We start from the raw sequence: 19,216 nt of genomic DNA, 5'->3' as shown, positions 1-19,216 counted from the left end.
ATGGCCTTATTCTGCCATCCACACCAGAGTTTCTCTGTGTTGTCATCAGTACTGAGGCCATGAGAGATTTGGGAGGACAGGTAAATGAAGAGACCAAGGAACTTACTGGTCTGTTTAACATAATAGTTCAGTGCAAATGGTTGCTCTGGAGCTATGGACGCAACTGTGTTTGCTGCTGACAGTATGGTGGCCCAGCCTCAACACTATGCCAACAACGAGTGCTTGAGGACAACAGCATAGTCACATAAGAGTAATCATTAATATGCAGATTTTGCTGCACACACGTGCCACACACACACATACACACATGCACACACACAAACAAAAGCACACAGCTTGTATATTAGCACCTACATCTCAGACTGTTAAGTCATCATTGATGCACATTTTTTTTACAAAATCAGTTGTCAGACCAATAAATGTCTGCAGTGATTTATGGTGTTGGAAGCACACCATTATGGTAGGCATTGTTGGCAGTCATACCATGCTGCAGGTGATGGATGTGGTCAGTTTGTGTTACCTACTTTTGGTCTGGTGGGTATCTGTACCATATGCGATGAAACACCCAAGCAACACATTTGTCCATTGCTGTTCTGCGGAATGCATGAATGCTGCATGTCTGAAATGTGGCTGTGTAATTTTTGTTGTTGCTACTTGTGGCTTTGCTGCATTTTATTAATAGGTGCATATGTCTGTTGCTGCAGGCTACATTGTGCATTGTGCTTTCATCCTTTTCACTTTGCCCTTTGCTTGGTTAACCAAGTCATTGATAAGCCGTATGCATTACTGATGTACCAAACTAGAGCAAGTTCTGTACTCGATGTCCTGTGAATTAATCCTAGTGATGCATGTTTCTTGCTAAGTTTATTTATTTTGGTTGCACATGACATGCCAAGTTGACCACACAAAAATCAATGTTAAATGAGCACCATCTTGGTGTTAAATATGGCTTTGGTACATCATTTAGTTTTAAGGTTATAGGTTCATAGGTATATACTAAGCTAATGGCCACCTTCATAAACCTAGCCATGAAACTCAAATGAGTCCCTTTGTGTCTTGGGTATTTCTATTAGGAGGGGGCATGTTAGGACATTGATGAAGAGTATATGGAGGGGGTATGTTAGTCTGAACATATTTACTGTCTGCCTCTGTCCATCAGAGACATGGGGGCAGACCAGGGGCAAATTTCTGGTTTTCCATCCACTGATCAAAGTTACACTTGAATACGTTTAGGAAGGGACTCTGCTTCACATGGATGGGTAGCTTATTCCAGAGAATGGGGATCATCTGAGACACATATCTGTCACTCCAACATGTTCTGCTTATGTGACAAGCAAATTGTAAATCCTTAGATCTAGTAGTTCTGATGCTATTTGTTTTCTGGATGTGTGAAAGATCCATCAGGCCTGGGTCCAAGGATGTCTTGTATGCCAGGAATAGATCACCTCTCAGTAGTCTGTAGGAGACCGAGTGTAGAGACAGGGCTTTAAGGCAATCCGCATAAGGCAATGTGTTTATACCCTGGATTACTTTGGTAAGGAACCTTTGTAGGCATTCCAGTTGTTGCATATGTTTGGTCAGATACATGCCGAAGTGGGCATTATACTCAATGATGGGTCAGATGATGGCCAAGTAAAGTGGCACTGTGACTTTCCTGGATTTGAATGCCATGCCCCTACTTATAAGTTGGGTGACATAGAATAATTTTCTTACTACTTTGGCCACTTGTTGGTCTGTGTTAGACCCTCTTGGAAGATGTTAGTGTTATGGAGGAATCTGATAGCTCACAATTTGCAGTCGTCTGCAGACTCTGTGAGCCAGAGGCCCTTGACATTAGCCTTCACCTCCAAGAAGTAGATGCCAAAAAGGGGTGGGCCCAATAGAAAGCCCTGGGAGACCCTCTAGTGCTGGTCTCTTTGTGGAGGTGGTGTCCCCAGTCCTGACGTCTTGGGTCCTTTGTGTATGTATGTGACATCAATATATGCAGTGTGTGTGTGTGTGTGTGTGTGTGTGTGTGTAGTGGGGTTTCTCAGTTCATATGTAGCTACAATTTCAGAACATTACTGCTGGTCCTAGTGAGATAGTATATACTGGGTGGCATATGGTGTGGGTGGAACTTTTTGGCTGTTGTGTTCCTCCATTGTACTGGCCTGTTATGGAGTGCCTGATGTTGGCAGGTCAGAATGCACAACAGATTATGGCGCAGGTATATACTTATGTTGTCACTATTTATCATTCATCAACAGTGATACATACTCTACCAAGTATCTTCTACATATATGACCACTGATGAATGCACTGCAGAGGTTACTAATCTTTCAAATGTATAAGTCATATGACCTCCTGGGGTTTCGGACGCTATTCAAACATTTGACATTCATCACAAATTGACATTTGATGGTATAGTGACATTTTTAACTGAAGTACCCTAGTCATCAGGATGTGTAGGTGGTCATATTAGCACATGTGTGCAGTTTATGGCCCAATGCAACACAGTTATGCTAGCAACTTTGTGAAAGGCTTTCATGTTGGAGTGACAGTGTACATGTACTTCTGGGAATCTGCAACATTCCTTAGTATGTTCACCCATGATAATGAGGAATGTGTTCAATATCCAGGATGATAAGGCCTGTAATATTTACTCAATTTTACCACTTTTGCCTTTGAAATGTGCCCGTGGTTATGTTGTATAGAGATATGGACATTTTCTTCTCTAAATTAATATTCCATTCCACATATAGAATGTGGTTTCATCCTAGAGCTGCACATAGTGAAGATTCTGCCCACGTTCACTCTGTCTACCCTAGATCTGTTTAGGATTTCCCAGTTTTCAGATCCTGCGACCAGGGGAGCCCGCAGGATTTTTTGCAGGGGGGTTGGAAACCCAGAGCCCCCCCCCCAACACAGCCATTCCATAGTCCCATTATTTGGCTATTACTCCCCAGTTGCCATAAACACTGTTCAAAACTCTCAGTGTGCATACTGTTTAATGCTTTACTTCTACACTGTTTACAGATATTTGGATTTAATTTACAGCTTTTATTTCAAATTTTATAGCACAACACTGATAGACATTTGCTTAATCTAAACAAACCTATAGTCTTACAATGAAAACAGACAGCATTAAAACTTCTTTACCTTTGAAACTCACATTCACTGAAACAGCATTGAAACCCACATTCAAAGAAAATGCACCTGGCCAGTGGCAGGTAAGTTTATCTTTGGGTTATTTTCAAGTCATAGGCCCCTTGCACACATTTTTAGAACCATGCAAAAGTGCAAAACATTCACCGTACTGACTGTATTAATTATAATATCTAATAATTGAATTATATCCCTTGTATAATACAGCACTGTCTGTTAGAGTGTATTTTATAGTTTTAAACATTTTTCCAGTAAGCAATGAAACAAAACATATGAACCAATAATGACAAACTGCCCAATTCAGAACATTTCAACCATAAAAGGCCACTCAAACTTCTGTCATTACAAACCACCAGTATCAGTCAATATGCACAATCTCTGCAAAAGTAAAAGTCATCCAAATAATTCCACATTCAAGAGATCTGAAACTAATGAAGATGTTGCTACAAAACAACGTTATATTTCAGAGTTTCATCTACAAATTCAGTGCCTGCTGCCCTTAAAGAATACATTGCCTATGTTACATTAAAAAAATGGTAAGCTGGTATATTGCAATAGGGAATGAGTGGCAAGCTGAAAAACAGGTTCATAGTTATTAGGCATTTCATCCAAAGAAGGACATACTCAGGGCTGCAACACCCCACTCTACCCCCTTAAGATACAAATCTACATGCTGTGAAAGGCATCTACATCAAGATGCAAGTATGCTACCTGCTGTGCTACTAACACTGCATTAAAGTTATATACCATAATAGTGATACCATTTGCTAGCTAGCTAACCAAAGCAGTTGCACATTGTAAACAGACAGCATGAGCAGAAGTAAACTTCTCTTACCTTGAAGCTCACAATTCCTTGAAAATAAATTCCACCTGCTAACTGTAAATAGGGCATTACACACACACACACACACACACACACACACACACACACACACACACACACACACACACACACACACACACACACACACACACACACACACACACACACACACACACACGCCTCAACCTCTTAGTGCAAGAAGCCTAAAATAAATAGGGACAGATTATAAATATTGCTCTCATGAACTTAAAAGTTGCTAGAATAACAGGATTTGTGTTAGTATGCATTTGTCTAAAAGATATGACATCTAAAACTCAAATGGCTGTTATTATTTAGCAACTTCAATCCTTTTTAGGAGGAATATGGGGCAAAAATCTGGACACACACACAGTTTATAAACACAATTTAATTTGTGTTTGAACCTATTTTTGGTTAGGCAGTCAGTAATGTGTTGGTTGTTCAAATTACAATGACAGATCTAATGTGTTTAATATTGATAATGATGATATTAATAATAATAGTAATTGAGCATACTTTGTGGTCTTAGATCACTCATTTCAAAAATAACCTGTTGTTCAATATTTTGTGTGGTAGGCCTCCTTGTCAGTCATGTCTACACATGTGAATGACCCTGAGTAGGCAAACATTTGATAGACATCACGCATTATGATGAGGAAGAGTGTGGAGCAGGAAGATGTATCCGTGTACAGTTCTCAGTTCTCTAACTGACAGTTCTTCAAATGCCGCACACCAAAGATCAACATATTTAGTGCAGCTACATTTGTACTCCAAGTGCACTGTAAGATCAACTTTTTCATATTTTCCAGTCTGAAGGATCTTTCATTGAGAATGTTTACTCATTTGGGCAATACAGATGTGCCGATTGCACAATTCCCTTCGAAAGTTGCTTACAGTTTCTGGTTTTGAAAAAATTTTTCTTTTGGTGTGTGTGTGTGTGTGGGGGGGGAATCATCCATTTCGATTTAATTATATGTAAATTGATGAATGCTAATTATTTGGATCATATCTAAGCAAGAGAAATACTCTGATTTTGTGGGAATGGTCAAACAAACACAGACTTGGAATGCTGGCCTCACTAGTGGATTGTATTAGTTAAAATAATTAATTTAAATTGCTTAGGATGCATGTTCAGTTATGTTTAGGGTTCTGTGTTAGACAAGGGCACCAAAACAAACGCTATGTAAGAGAAGCGCTTTAAAGCACACAAGTTTAACAGAATCACTGAATAACTTGGGCAAACAGGGTCAAAGGACGCAAATATGGGACATGCTTTAAATACTAGAATTATTTACTCATAAAGTTGACAGAATAAGATGACATATACTAACGCGTATTTTTGTGAAGCATTAGAAGTCTGTGACTCTAAATGGGTGCTATTTCTTACTATAACCTCACTGTTTTATATAAACTAAAATTTTAGGAGACAGAATACATTTAAGGCAAAACTGTTAATATTATTGCTAACCAGAGAGAAACGAGAGACATGCCAGTTGGAGATTGCTAAGGAAAGAGGATAAACTTGGGGAAATGGGATCACTAACTGATAAGAATAAAATGGGTCGAAGAACGGGAAAAGCAGGTATAATGACAGAGAATCAAAATACGAAAGTTGAGTTACAGATATTAAGAATGAAGATGAATGCTGTGAGGAAACATGACCGAGAAGGGTGATTATGATGAAAAAATGTTGTGACTTAAAATGTAACCCTCACTCTGATAATACATACAGATGATGACTATTGGGAAGGCGACAACTTACAAGCAAAACTTTTTTGATGATAGCTTTGTTGATTTTAATGAAAATAAATGGGACGCAAGTGCATAGAACGTACCACTTTTATAGTTACCAGGCATGTGGTCAAGGAGACCATTGAGAGAAGTTTTGCCTAAATATCCTAATAGCTCTGTCCAGTTGAGTAATTTTAATGCACTCACACAGTACACAAATTGAGGCTGAGGGAATCAAACACAGAACTATGGTAAACAGATTATTAATAACATTTTGCTTTAGTCCTTGGCACTAACTGCCTGAACAAAAGGTGGAGCTCTGGACTTTTTTAATTGTTGGCGTGGCACTACTTGGCTTCAAACACCTGGAGTCTGAGCACAGAAAAAAATGCCCATCTTTCATTTGAGTAACTAAAGGTGATACAATCAACAAGTTTAATGAAAATTTGCTTGGGAATAGTGATTCAGAACTCTTCATTCTTAGTTTCTATGGATTATTATTAGTAGTAGAAGTACTATTATTATTATTATTATTATTAATAAACAAAAAGCATGTTATCTGGCTTATTTAAAAATAAGTGTCCTTTATAGGTTGACATCTGGTGTTAAGTTTTTAAAGCATTGCAGTCTTTGTTAAACAAGATGGTATATTCCATCTGTGGGGTACGAGTTGGGAACATACCTGTCAACCTCTTAGCACAATAAATCTGGACAAAGCCAAAAATATTGGAGGACAAAGGCTGAAAAATGGGGATAGCTTTTAAATACTGCCCTTACAAACTTAGTTGCTAGAATAACAGGTTTCGCATCAGCATCATGCAATTTTTTGAACAGTATGAAGTCTGAAACTCAAACGCAAATCATTATTTGGAGATTTCAGTCCTCAGTGATTTATCAGAAAACCACAAAGCTTTTGAGGACCAAACCAAATATATGAGGCAAAAATCTGTACATTCTGCGAAAATCTAGACAGTCAAGACACTTGTTTGAGAACACTAGTGCCACCTCCTCTAAGAGACTAGAACATCTCCTTATTGCAGGAAATCTAACCGTGTCTTGATGTCCTCTTCCATAAACTCATTCCCTAAAGGACTGCCTTCCCTGAGATGAAGCCTTAACCAGGAAAAGTCCTCTCATATCATTGATGCTATGGGCTGCTACACTCCACCACTGCTGCTGTTGGATTCAAAAGGAGCTCAGACTTTGAGGCCAAAGCTTTCTGCAGCCTTTTGTCTCTAATTTCTTGAACAACCTTCCTAATGCTGTATGTCAAACTGTTGCAGCCAACTCTTTTGTGGTTAAAAAATCATATTAAGGAATACTAGCTGCAACTGCTTTCAAATATAGTATGTATATGCAGAATTATATTTTTATTTCGTTGTGTGAGCATACCAGTTTAAACTAGGAAATCTTCCAGTATAAGCATTTTGCATTGTATTTCTACTGCTGTCTCCCCAAACGTACTTACTTACTTAATAATATGTCTTTATATTCCCACTTAAATTTACAAGTTTGTTCTTTATGCCCTTTTTATTATCTATGGCTTATACTGGTTGTGTGTGTTATTCTGTTATTCACTATAATGTTTTCCTTGCTGGCAAATATTTTTTGTATTGAAAAAGAGTGTTTGGTATCAATCATTTTGCTAGGTTAATAAGTACCATAAATGGTGTGGCCTGTATTTTCAAGGTGAAAATAGATACACTTTTCGAAATCACTCATTCTCACTGACTGGTAAATAGTACTCCCTGATTTGTTTCCCTGACATAAAACTATTTACATTTTATTAGTAGCTATATTATTTTTTAAAATACATATATTTAGTAGATAAGCCCTCTGGATATCTGTGTCCCTTTCAGGAGCGACCCGGGAATACTGTTTAAGTGACTTACTCTGACTCTCGGGCAATCAAATAAAGGAATCAAACCCTGTACACTGTGGTGAGATGGGCAAACCTCATTACCTACCAGAAGAATCTCTAAGTTTCAGATTATCAAAACGTTGTTGTTTCAAACACATTTTAATCACTAGTCTGAATGCCTGAAATAAAATACATGCACACACAAACACACACACAAACACACACACACACACACACACACACACACACACACACACACACACACACACACACACACACACACACACACCTACCTTCACGTACCTACTTCTTACATACATGTATACACACCTCTATCTACCTACTTCTTACATCTACACACTCCTACTTATTTCTCACACAGACACACAAATCTTAATCTCTTAAACACTTAAACACACACATGCACAAACCTACCTCTCACTTGTACCTTTGTCTGTAGTCCAAATGTCTTCTGAATTCAAACTCAAGCACAGAAAAAATGAAAGAGAGCTAGTAACCAACAGGTCGTAATTAAAAACTTTAATGGTAATAAAACGTGAGTGCTTTCGGGCTAAGCCCTTCTTCAGACAACAGTTATAGGTTTATAGGTTCATGGGTTGGTACTAGGCTATCAGCCCTAGGGCCTATGCAAGCCTAGCCATAACAATTCCCTGGATATTTCTTCCCACAATATTTACTTCTCTGGACCCCTGTCTAGAGGGCGACTGACATGATCCCCGGGGTGAATTTCCTATCTCCCATCCAATCATCAAGGTTCCTTTTGAAGAGGGCCAGTGAGGCGCTCTGCTTGATATGTATGGGCAGTCTATTCCAGAGTATGGGGAGTCTCTGGGTCAGGACCCTTGTTATAGGTACACTCTGTATTTATACATCACTTTAAAAAACAAATATCCAATCAGCTAATGGTATTTTACCCACCATTTTTTCAGGGCTGGTATTAAAGGTATAACACCATTCAAACCTGGAGCACAGTCTGCAGCCAGCTCTATTAGCCATTTCATTTTATTGAATTCAGTTATATTAACCAAATCTCATCCCTAGCATTCATTGTAATAATCTATATCACCATAAAGGAAAAAACCTGATCTGGAAAACATTCCACATGTTGATATAATGCATTATGTTTATCTTTTACCTGTATGGCTGACAAATGTTTCACTATTCTCACTTTCAACTTGCAGTTGGTCTTTCTTATATAGTAACATTGGCATGTATTACAGTGGGCCAAATACACCACATTGGTTGTTTGACAATCTACATATAAATGTAAATAATCTCTCTTATTCGTTACTGGGTGTATAAAATAATTTGTACTACTTATATGGGCACAGGCCTTACAGTGTCTGCAGGAAAATGTACCTGTTCTATTTGAAATGACCCTTCCTTTCTGTTGCAAGCTACACTCATGACATAATAAATTATTTTATACACCCAGTAACGAATAAGAGATATGATTTTCATTTATATGCAAATTGTCAAACGACCAATGTGGTGAATTTGGCCCACTATAAAACATGCCAATGTTACTATATAGGAAAAGCCAAGTGCAAGTTGAAAGTGAGAATATTGAAATATTTGTCAGCCATACGGGTAAAAGATAAACATAATGCTTTATATCAACATATGGAACATTTTCCAGATCATGTTTTTTCCTTTATGGTGATACAGATTATTACAATAAATGCTAGAGGGGGAGATTTGGTTAATATAACTGAATTCAATTAAATGAAATGGATAATAGAGCTGACTGCAGACCATGCTCCAGGTTTGAATGGTGTTATACCTTTAAAACCAGCCTTGAAAAAATGACGGGTAAAATACCATTAGCTGATTGGATATTTGTTTTTTAAAATGATACATAAATACAGAGTGTACCTATAACAGTTGTCTGAAGAAGGGCTTTGCCCAAAAGCGCTTATGTTTTATTACCATTAAAGTTTTTAATTACGGCCTGTTGGTTGCTAACTCTCTTTCATTTTTTCTGTGCTTGGTATATTTGTGAGAGCGGTAACCTTAAGAAGAGAGTTCTGATTGTGTTTGCTGAATTTTTTCTTTTATTTATTGGATACCTCTCCACACATGGCTGAGAAACGGAATGATGATATAGAATTGGGATATTGTCCTCAAAAATGGATTGTTAATATGGTAAATGAGAGATTCAAGAATAACATGGTACCTGGTTCTAATCCGCTGCTGAATATTAATGTAACGCGTATGGTGGAGAGTGCTCCAGATGAGCCATCACGCAAATATGTGATGATACATTTTTTTAACTTTTATCCACCTTCGAGAACTCATTGCATAAAGTGAAGCATCTGCAATGGCAGAGGTTTCATATGGAAGCTTGTCTCTTCTATAAAATTGTGCCGAGGGTTACGTGCCTTGTGCATGCCATCTCAAGGTAAGATTTTCCGGGAGTTATTGGCTTGTTGGCAATGCATAAATATAGAAACGAGTTTCTCTTAAATGAGGCTTTTGCTTGAATTTTTTACACCACAAGAAGAGAGACTGCGTGATGACATCCGTATTTTGCAAGATAATTTAGAGCAAAATTATGTAGGTGAGCTATATGTGAATAAAATGGCTGATGTTTTGAGTGCTGTAGCTCTTTATGAAATTAGAATGCAGCAAGTTAAGACCAAAAAATTAATCAGAGATTACTGGGACTTTTTACAGGGTCACATTTTTACCTGGCCTCGTGCTAACCCACCTCTGTGAGAAATATCACCGGGGCAATAACGAGGCCTAAAGAGTCAGAATTGTTGACTAATTATGTATGTGAAGCCCCGATTAATGTTGATAATACAGTTCCAGCATATTGCTTAGTACAACAGAAAATGTTTCCATAGTGGCACCAGCTGGGCCATTCAGAAAAGAATTCTAATGAATAAGGTTGAGGTAGAGACGGCATCTAATGCAGCAATGACGATTAAAATGGATCCTATGGGTTTCGGTGCTCAACTTAAGACACAATGAGCGGTGTTACAGAATCTTACTTCTTTTTCTAAACATTTCCAGTTCCAGTAAGGAAGAAGAACAATTGAAAGAGAAGTCAGTCACATCAGAGGGATGTGAAACATCAGAGGACAATGACCTGACTATACATGGTGACTGTATTATTTACAATTTGTCCAGTATTACTTTATCTGCTGAGCAGATTGCTGTTTTAAATAAAGGACTGACTTTTGTGCCCGGTAAGGGCTTAGTATTAAATTAAGTTATTTTAGATTTCAGTTTATTTGTTAGAAATGTTTTATTAAAGGAAATGTTTAGGATTAATAGAATGCCCAATAGCACGGTCTTAAAGCAGCCAAACAATTTTGTCCCACCCATGCATTCAACAGTGAGCACTTTTTTGAAAGTATGTGAGAATGATATCAGAGTTTATTTAAATAAATGTGGTAATAAATTTAATAATTTGACCTCATCAGAAAGACAGGCTTTAAATGCTTTAGTTTGTGATGAACAGTTTAAGATTAAACCTGCAGTTAAGGGAGGGGCTGTGGTAGTGATGGATTTGGTTACCTATGAAGCGAGTCTGAATGATTTGTTAAATGATGCACAGACCTACCTGCCCCTATCCCCGCTCTCTGTTTAATATTTGATTGATAAGGTTAAGAGACAATTACAGACTCTGAATAAGCAAGGCATCATTAATGATGATTTGATAAAATTTTTATGGCTAGAATATCCGGTAGTATCCTTGTTTAAAGCTCTTCCCAAAATTCACAAAAGTCTCACCTCTCATCCAATGAGACCAATTGTCTCAGGACGAAGTTGGGTGACAGAGAATCTATCTATATGGGTGGAAACCAAATTGAAAAGGGTGATATCCCTATACCCAGGATTTTGAAAGATACAGGTCAATTTTTAATCAATCTTTTTGATGTGATCAAGGGACCAGATTACTCTGATTGCATTCTAGTGATGCTAGATTTGAATAATTTATTCACAGTAATAAGTAATGACTATGGACTGGGAGCTATAGAAATTATCCTAATGGAAAAGATGATTTTCGATGTTGAAATGAATTCATCGATAGGTAAAATTCTTAGGATAGTGTTAGAGAATAATGTATTTTTACACCAAGGCATGTTCTATTGTCAAAAACAGGGTGTTGCCATGGGCACACCCTGTGCGAATTCCTATGCCAATTTGGTGTTAGCATACTGGGAAGAGAGAAGTATCTTCTGTAAAGATCATCAATGGAAAGAGCTATCAGTGTACTATGTCAGATTTGTTGATGATGTGTTTTTGTTATTGAGGGGTATTAAAGAAGAATTAGGCTCGTTTATAGAGTATTTAGAGAGTACAACATATTTTTTAAGATTTACTGTCCATAGTTCCGATACAGCTATTGATTTCTTGGATGTGCAGTTAGTCAAAGAAACTGAAGGCCAGATACAAACCATGTTATTTAGGAAAAGTTGTTGGAAAAATAATTTGTTAACTTTTGATAGTATGCATCCCAGGTGTACTTTTGACAAGGTCATAGAATCTCTCATTTATGCATTAATGAAGAGACATTTCATTCTGAATTAGATAACCTCAGGACAAGTATATTGAAAACAGGTTAAGCCAAGAATATTATTGATAAAGGTATAGCTGTCACTAAAGAGAACCGGAAAGGGAGAGCTAGACCATGGTATTCTGAGAGATTACGAGATGAAGATAAAAATAGTTGTAGAGCTATTAGGTTCAATGAGAAGCCATGTATGATGTTGAAGTTTAGCAATAATGTGGGGGGTGTTTGTGAAATCATAAAACGTAACTGGAAAAGTCTCTTAAGTCATGAGAAACTGGGCAATATAGTAGGGGAGACACCCTGCTTTGGTTTTAGATGTAACAGTAATTTAAATGATTTATTATGCCATGAGCGTAGCTTGCAACAGAAATGAAGGGTAATTTCAAAAAGGACAGGTACATTTTCCTGCAGACACTGTAAGGCCTGTGCCCATATAAGTAGTACAAATTATTTTATACACCCAGTAACGGATAAGATATATGATTTCTATTTATATGCAGATTCTCAAACGACCAATGTGGTGTATTTGGCCCACTGTAATACATGCCAATGTTACTATATAGGAAAGACCAGTTGTAAGCTGAAAGTGAGAAGACTGAAACATTTGTCAGCCATACAGGTAAAAGATAAACATAATGCATTATATCAACATGTGGAATGTTTTCCAGATCAGGTTTTTTTCCTGTATGGTGATACAGATTACTACAATGAATGCTAGAGGGGGAGATTTGGTTAATATAACTGAATTCAATGAAATGAAATGGATAATAGAGCTAGCTGCAGACTGTGCTCCAGGTTTGAATGGTGTTATACGTTTAACACCAGCCATGAAAAAACGGTGGGTAAAATACCATTAGTTGATTGGATATTTGTTTTTAAAAATGATGTATAAATACAGAGTATGCCTATAACTGTTATCTGAAGAAGGGCTTTGCCTGAAAGCGCTCATGTTTTATTACCATTAAAGTGACCTTAAGATAAGAGTTCCGATTGTGTTTGCTGAATTCAAATTCCACGCGGGAGCAGAAGATGAAGATGTAAACTATTGGTCGCACAGAAGCAGAAGCGTGTGTGCGAATGGACGCAAACAGCATTCTTAAAGAAGAGCACCCTTAAAAAAAAAAATTTATTTAAAAGAAAATAAATTGGCTTTGTATTGGAACACTACCCCACCGGCATTTCTGCGCAGAAATGGGCATGGTGAAAATGATTGGCATGAGAACACGTGTGACATGGCATGTTAATCATGCATGATTGACAAGCCATGCTGATTTGCCAGTGTCATCGTGAATATTCATTGTGTGGTCGTACTGTGCTGACCTTTTTTTTCTTATTTTACCAAAATCACTTTCATAGTAGTTGCATAGTTCGCATAGTACAGTATAGTAATCTCTTCTGCAGGGGGGCAAGCCTCCCTGCAACTCCCCACACCCCCGCTACTTAAATATACCAACTCTGAGATTGCACTACTTTGAGGAAAATGGTAAAGTACACTACAGTTCATTTATTAGTTGTTGTAGTTGGTTGTAGTTGTTGGAAGAAAACTGCAGTTTTTACGCTACTTCTGTAGTGCAGCATGCACTGGTACTGCACAGTACTAAACAGCAAAGCTGATACCCTGCATACCTCAGTATCCAACCATTTTGAAAGATGAACAATTCAATGTTTTGAATATTCATATGGCGGACGCAGATTTTGTCATGTTTATTCACACATAAATAATGCAAAGGGTATTGGGCGGGGTTTGGGCGGTCCTTCAAACTGTGCATCTGGTGGGGTAGTGTTCTAATACAAAGCCAATGAGTCTCCCGGTCAGCCAGTTCCAGGGGGGGTGCAAATGCACCCCCTTGCACCTGCTTGCGGGCACCCTTGCCTGGGACATAGCTCTAGGTCTGATCCAACAGAAATGACATAGCTCATGCCTGATACCATACTGGACTGATTTCTTTTTGTCTGTTTTAACTTTTGCATCATGTAGCATAAAACAATACAATAACTCGCTTTTCTTTCTATAGCTTAAAATATGGTCATACAGCATCAGTATGGGGTGCTTTTCATTGCGCGTTTTTAGCTGGCTGTCTCTTTATTGTAATTGTTCTTCAGTAGCTTTTTTTTTGAGTCTGAGGGCTTGTATCGTAGACTCATTAGCAAACTGCTGAGTAGCATTTACACATGCTTAACTTGTATTCATTTTACAGTGTTTCCTGAATCACATATTGCTTGAACTCTTTTATGCTAACCACAGCCAGTGTACACTTAGGCACAGCTGTTTCATGTCTCATCCTATATTTTTGCAGCATGTAAAAATAAAACATTGACATCTGGTGGTGACTAGGACTGTTACCATTTTTAGTAAATGGACTGTCATTTTATATTTGAATTTCTTAATAGAATGTAGATGTTGCCAAACTGCAAATTAAAGAATGAGTAGTCATGTAAATTATTAGAAAGAAAGCAGTGCCTTAATCTGTTTGTTAATGAGTAAAGCAACATGAAACTATGATATAAACGCTGCTGTTTGCACAGGATTTATGAACATTGCTTTGAGTAAGTGACATTATAAGAGAGATTAATTTGTTCATTGAGTTAGTGAGTATTTCATATGAAATAATGTGTCACCTCCACAGCATAGAGGGATAGAGAGCCCTGACTATGTTCCAGATAACCTGGGATCGATAGTGCTTCTACTGTTAGAGGAGTTGTTTGGGGGGAGGGGTTGAAAGAAGAATGATGACTGAGCCTGTTCGTTTCTTTCAGGGTGGGAGGATGAGACACATGCCCAGGAGAACATGCTGTGCAGAGTTTCTTGATAGAGACTGTCTAGTATTCATTTACTTACTTTTGGATTGCACTCTCCACTGCAGGGTATAGAAATGTGCAGTCTTTTCTTTCAGAGAAGGGGTTAATGATCTACTTACCTTTGAATGCATTGTTTCTCCAAACTTTTTTCGAATATGTAATAGAAAATTGGAAAAAAAGAAAGTATTCTATTTCTTTTCCAGCTTCTAGATGAACAAAGTAGCAATGCATTAGCTAGAATATATTCAGTGACAACTAGTTTATCACTGTTCTGTGGCCATGATGTATCAAACTTCAGTGATTCCTGCTTTGCAGGTACATTAATATTGATCATCTGCCTTAAAAATGCTCACATTAAACTCATTACTAAAAACTGCAAACTAAGTCAATATTGTTAGACACCTGCGAGAAATATATAGATAACCATCTCATGTCTCTCCCCTCTCCCTTTTGAAATTACGCCATTACAAATTCAGAACCCATTATGGGACATTTTGGCCTCGCTGTCTGCTGTTAATCAGCCCCTCTCAGCCAATTTATTTTCCATCATCATCATGAGGGTTGTCCAGGAGGGGTCATCATTAAAGTAGTCATAGGTGATTCAGGTATTTTGTTCTTTAAGCTCCACCTCCTACACCCATCCATTGAGACAAACTGTGACTCAGACGTGCAATAGGCATCAGCCAGGGGGTTGATGGTTGCAGGACACCTCACACACACCCACAGGAGACATCATGTGGCAGTTTCCTTAGTCTCCATCTGGGAAATCCAGTCAATGGGTGTGTGCTCCTTGCCATGTGCACTCTCTTCTCCCAGGATGGGCATGTCCACCCACCACCCTGCCCATGCCATCAACCATATAAAGTCATTACTTGAACTCCAGTCACCCTGGTCATAGCTATGGCTCAATCCCTATATGCCACAGGTGCAGGCTAAAAGCCATTATTGCTGGTTTCTAGATAGAAAAGGTTGCAAAATTCTATGAATGAGAAAGAGATGTAGAAGACCTGCAGGGAGCAAAAGACGACCTAGACCTACACACTGCTGAGCTATCATTCTATTAACCCATTATAAACAGCAGCTTTTGGTATAAGAAATGGATTCTGTTATGTCTCCCTTCTCTCACTGATTTTTCTGTTACATTCTAAGAATGGCCATTATGGTAAGGGGCAGCAGTTATTACTGGTCATACATATTAAAACTTCATTTAATTATTAGAGTCATATTCATTATTTTAATTGATAAAAATATGTACGTATGTACGGGTGCTATCATCACATATTATGAGTCTGGACAGTTATTTTTTTGTTTTCTTTTACACATGCCACTTATCTGAAAGTTTATTCAGTAAAAGTCTAGTAAAAAGACAGTTGGAATGGAATAGGAAAACAAAATGTTTGTTAAAAACTGAACTACAGCTTATCCACTGATTCTACTGGTGTCAGATATGTCGGTGAATTTATCTTTTATCAATTTTCATAAAGTTTTACTCTGGATGTATGTATTGCTGGTCCATTTTCTTTGATAAGCTTGTGTATTGTGCTGTACCTTTTAAGGTATCCATGTTCCTACAGTCTTATTCCACCAGTAAATCAGAAAATGTCCATTCATCTGGTGTCACTGGGCTTAGCATCACTATGTGTCCCTCTTTCCTTCAGATCATTAGAAAGGATCACTGCCTCAGCATAATATCACTTTTGTTTGATAAAATTCTTCTTTGGCCTCCTCTTTAGTTCTCCTCCTCACCAGCTGGCATGAAGTCTCCTCAACAAAGGTTTATTTTTTTGTTAAGGCAGGTAAGCATGGTAGTGTGAATATAAAAGATTTATAAAATGTTTTGTGTTGGGGCAGGGTTAGGGTTAACACCTTACTCAGGTGTGCTAATCCTATCCCTAACTCTGTCCCAACTCTAAACCCACACATTATATTACTAAAAACCTTTTCCATAACAGTACCAGAATGAAGATAACACTTGATCTCAGTTTTGTAGCTCGGGTTTTTGATACATGTCATTTTTAAACAGAATTATTCAGTATGTTGTGATTCAGTATGAGTGGCATTTTAGTGTTTTTTTCATTCAGTCTTTTTTGAACATTTCAGGTTCAGTACATATTTCATGACATAATCATATATATTTGTCTGTGTGTATGTTTTTAGATTATAATGTGTACAAAATTCAACAAGGCAGTGGTCAACTTTTAGAATAAAACTATATGCTCTGAATTTATAAATAATAAGTGACAAAAAGAAATAGTATTAACTGGTGTTTTCATAACTGTACAAAGAAATAAGTTAGTGGAAGTATGCAGTAATTGTTCCATTAAAAAGGGACAAACAAATGATCCAATGTTGAAACATGTGAACACTGAATTTTTGTGAATTGGTGAATGATATAAAAGCAAAACAAAGCATTTGCACTCTTTGCTGAATACAAATTTTAGTTTACATATTTCAGTCCTATTCACTGTCATCAATCACCTTTTTTTTATTATTTTCTAATTGTGGTTAGGGTGTTGTGTCAACCATATCCACCTCTCTTGATTCAGTACTACTGTCCTATAACTGTCTGAAATTTACTTGTTAATACAAATGTACTGAGATAGGATTTTTCTCACCGGGCCTCTGCTGAGTCATCCTGGTCAACAAAGACAAATAATTAAATAAATCTTGTTTGACAGCCACACCTGAACTGTCACAGCTCTTCTTCTTTCACATCGTCCATCCATCTCTTTGTTGGACATCCTTGTTACCTCTTGCTTTCTTCCCTTTTTCAAATCTTCTTCACCAGACCATCTTCTGCTTTCCTGCACACATGCCAGAACCACATAATATGTTCTCTTTGACCTTGCAATTGAAGCTACTGCCATCACTGTCCCACAGTGTGCATCCTAGCCAATTATTGTAGGTTAAACAAAATGTTTTTTAATGTAAAAATGTTGACTTTTTAAGTTGCATATAAGTAAGCAGAGAAATGTTTGCATACTTATTGAATATGAAGTGTGTGAAACTATGCCAAAGTAATTTGTGGTTGCTTAGACAATCAAGAAGTGAAACTGAGTATTTTCAGTCAAGAAAATAGAATATGTGTTGGTACAAAAAAAGGATGATTTTGGGAAATGGTATCTGTACAGTTTAATGACAATCAAGCTGTTGATAATTTTGACTTGACTGAAACATGTATTAGCCAAATTAGGTCACTGTGGTTGGGTTAGGACCTTCCCATTAGGGTCAATGATCTCATAGTTAATTATGTTAATTCTAGATGCAGGGTGGACTTGCCCCTGTATTTTTATTTTGAAAGCAATGCCAATCACATTTTTTGACAGACTTGATTTTCTATTAGACTGTTTTCAGTCTTTTGACATGGGTTATTTTAGAACTGGTGTATGAATAATGCAAAACTGGATGGGATGTGACAAGAAAATTACTAAAAATTGCTAAACATGGACACATTGGACATATCCTTAGAGAAGCAGATACAGTATGTGTGAGATGTATTTATACAATGTCACTGAAGGCAAAACTCTCACATATAAGCACTTAAAATAACAATCAGGTTGTCAGCAACACACACACATGTATACACACACACACACACACACACACACACACACACATACACACACACACACACACACACACACACACACACACACACACACACATACGCGCGCGCACAAACTACACCCACTGCACCTAGTGTGCACCCAACACCTAGACTAACAGATGTTGAGACACTAAAAACAATCTTTTTAAACCCCAAACACCTCCCAGGCATAAGACCTTCATCAATTATCCTCTTCAAACCCAAAAGCACTCTAAAGCACTCTACTTAAACAACACACAACGCCAAACATACAGCCATACCCATGGAGCCTCAATTACAAAGCCCATAAATCAAGCCAACACACTATCCAATATGCTATTCATAGGAGGTTCCATTGTGAGACATATGCATGCCTCACGCAACAGGCTGAGCAGGGAGAAAATTGTGGTCAGTTGCCTATAACGGATCAGGATCCTCCAAGTCAGTCATGCACTCATGTCATTGAACCATAAGTACCAGCATGGCTCTGTCATAGTCCATGTGGGTGTGAATGACCTGAGTCATACCTCCCTGAACTATAAGAAGACAGACATTATAGAGTTCAAGGACTATGTGTCCCAGGCTGGTATGAGCATAGCACTGAGCAGCATTCTGCTTTCACAAAGATGATACCACAATCTGAACAGAAGATGATTGACTTTAATGATTGACTTAGCTTCTGGTGCCATTCCAAGGGGGTGCAATATT

The sequence above is a fragment of the Protopterus annectens genome, chromosome 2.part2 (assembly GCF_019279795.1).
Source record: "Protopterus annectens isolate FY-2018-M chromosome 2.part2, PAN1.0, whole genome shotgun sequence".
Classification (NCBI taxonomy): domain Eukaryota; kingdom Metazoa; phylum Chordata; order Ceratodontiformes; family Protopteridae; genus Protopterus; species Protopterus annectens.
The sequence above is the reverse complement of the archived record's forward strand: the minus strand, read 5'-3'. Positions refer to the sequence as shown.